The sequence below is a fragment of the Zalophus californianus genome, chromosome 2, assembly GCF_009762305.2.
Source record: "Zalophus californianus isolate mZalCal1 chromosome 2, mZalCal1.pri.v2, whole genome shotgun sequence".
NCBI lineage: Eukaryota > Metazoa > Chordata > Mammalia > Carnivora > Otariidae > Zalophus > Zalophus californianus.
The window spans coordinates 45,054,471-45,056,945 of record NC_045596.1 but is presented as its reverse complement, the minus strand read 5'-3'; the positions used below and the strand labels follow the sequence as shown (position 1 = coordinate 45,056,945).

Genomic DNA, 2,475 nt, shown 5'->3' with positions numbered 1-2,475 from the left:
GTCTCGGGGATCAGCTCGGGAGTCTGCTTGACATTCTTTCCCCTCCCTTCTCCCTCCCTCTCCGCTCCTTTCCCAGCTCATGCTCATTCTCTAAAATAAATCTTTAGCTCTTACTTCTTCCCCGGACTCTTTGGTAGTCTGTCAGCGGGAGAACCTTGTCGCCATCCCCTCACCTCCTCCAGCCCCAAGGAACCCTATAAGTCTCAGTCATGCGTGAGTGCATCTCCATCCACATGGTCCAGGCTGGTGTCCAGATCAGCAATGCCTGCTGGGAGCTCTATTGCCTGGAACATGGCATCCAGCACAATGGCCAGATGCCAAGTGACAAGACCATCGGGGAAGATGACTCAACACCTTCTTCAGTGAGACTGGCACTGGCAAGCATGTGCCCAGGGCCGTGTTTGTAGACCTGGAACCCAGGGTCATTGATGAAGTTTGCACCAGCACCTATTGGCAGCTCTTCCACCCTGAGCGGCTCATCACCGGCAAGGAGGACGCTGCCAACAACTATGCCCAAGGGCACTACACCATTGGCAAGGAGATCATTGACCTTGTCTTGGACCATATTCAAAGGCTGGCTGACCAGTGCACAGGTCTTCAGGGCTTCTTGGTTTTCCACAGCTTTGGAGGAGGAACTGGTTCTAGGTTCACCTCCCTGCTGATGGAATGTCTCTCTGTCGATTATGGCAAGAAGTCCAAGCTGGAGCTCTCCATTTACCCAGCCCCCCAGGTTTCCACAGCTGTAGTTGAGCCCTACAACTCCATCCTCACTACCCACACACCCTGGAGCACTCTGATTGTGCCTTCATGGTAGACAATGAGGCCATCTATGACATCTGTCGTAGAAACCTCGATATTGAATGCCCAACCTACACTAATCTAAATAGGTTGATAGGTCAAATTGTGTCCTCCATCACTGCTTCCCTCATTTTTGATGGAGCTCTGAATGTTGATCTGACAGAATTCCAGACCGACCTGGTGCCCTACCCCCGCATCCACTTCCCTCTGGCCACCTACGCCCCCGTCATCTCTGCTGAGAAAGCCTACCATGAACAGCTGACTATAGCAGAGATCACCAACGCAAGCCTTGAGCCAGCCAACCAGATGGTGAAATGTGACCCTCAGCATGGTAAATACATGGCCTGCTGCCTGTTGTACTGTGGCGACGTGGTTCCCAAAGATGTCAATGCTGCCATTGCCACCATCAAAACCAAGCGTACCATCCAGTTTGTGGACTGGTGTCCCACTGGCTTCAAAATGGGCATTAATTACCAGCCTCCCACTGTGGTGCCCGGTGGAGACTGGCCCAAGTACAGTGCACTCTGAGCATGCTGAGCAACACCACAGCCATCACTGAGGCCTGGGCTTGCCTGGACCACAAGTTTGACCTGATGTATGCCAAGCGTGCATTTGTTCACTGGTTTGTGGGGGAGGGCATGGAGGAAGGGAGAGTTTTCTGAGGCCCGTGAGGACATGGCTGCCCTTGAGAAGGATTATGAGGAGGTTGGAGCGGCTAGTGCTGAGGGAGAGGATGAGGGTGAAGAGTATTAACCTGTCTACTACGATTTTACACTCCATTGTCTTGGGACTGTCTTATTTCTGTTCTGGAAGCTGTCTGTTGTGGCCCTAACTTGTCAATAAAAGTGATGTTTCTATTTTTTAAAAAAATTTAATTAAAAAATAAAATAAATCTTTAAAATATGTATATGGCTATCCACATAATATAGTGGCTTATCTAAAAATGCCAGCTTAAAAAAAATGCCAGTTTATGCTATCTCAGAACTAGAATTAAGTAGGATTAGGGCACAGTTCTTTTATCGTAGTTTACTTCTTTTTCAAAAAGGTGAAATTAACCTGACTACTGATGGTAAGCTTCTCATAGGGTCTTTAATAAATATAAACTGATTAGAAGTTATGATAGCCTGTTTAGAGTGCCCTTTTTATCATGTTAATAGGGCACTGTAAATTGAGAACATTCAGATTAGGCGGATATCCCTTTGATCACTCCTAATTGCTCCTTTTATTTTTATAACATCCATTTCCCCACATATTCACTTAATCAAAATGGCAGTGTGGCACAAACCTGCCACTTCCTACTGTGACATCAAGCAATGTACTTGTCTGTAGGATGCAATGTGGGAGTAATAACCTACTTCTTAGTGATGTTGAGGGGTTGAGTTAATGTGATGTGCTTAGAACTGTGCTTGGTGCTTATAAAAAAGTACTTATACTCCTAGATGCTAATGCAGGATCTCTAAGCCCATGCAGTGTTTCCCAATGACTTGAGTTGTTTCACATGGATCATGAGTTAAGTCCTACCTACTCTTACATGAGATCAGCCATTTTATTTCTCTTCAACAGCTTCCTTTAATGGAATTTCATACTTCTGTGCACAGGGCACAGAACATCTCATCAGAAAAATTGTTCTTTTATGCCAATAAGACTCCCGTTGGGCTCCCCACACAGGGCAAATAG

At 46.6% G+C, this 2,475-nt stretch overlaps 1 pseudogene; it reads left to right on the top strand.

The window, feature by feature from the left end:
• The first annotated feature begins 209 nt into the window (after positions 1-209).
• On the top strand, positions 210-1,551 carry LOC113925193 (annotated as a pseudogene).
• The last annotated feature ends 924 nt before the right edge of the window (positions 1,552-2,475 follow it).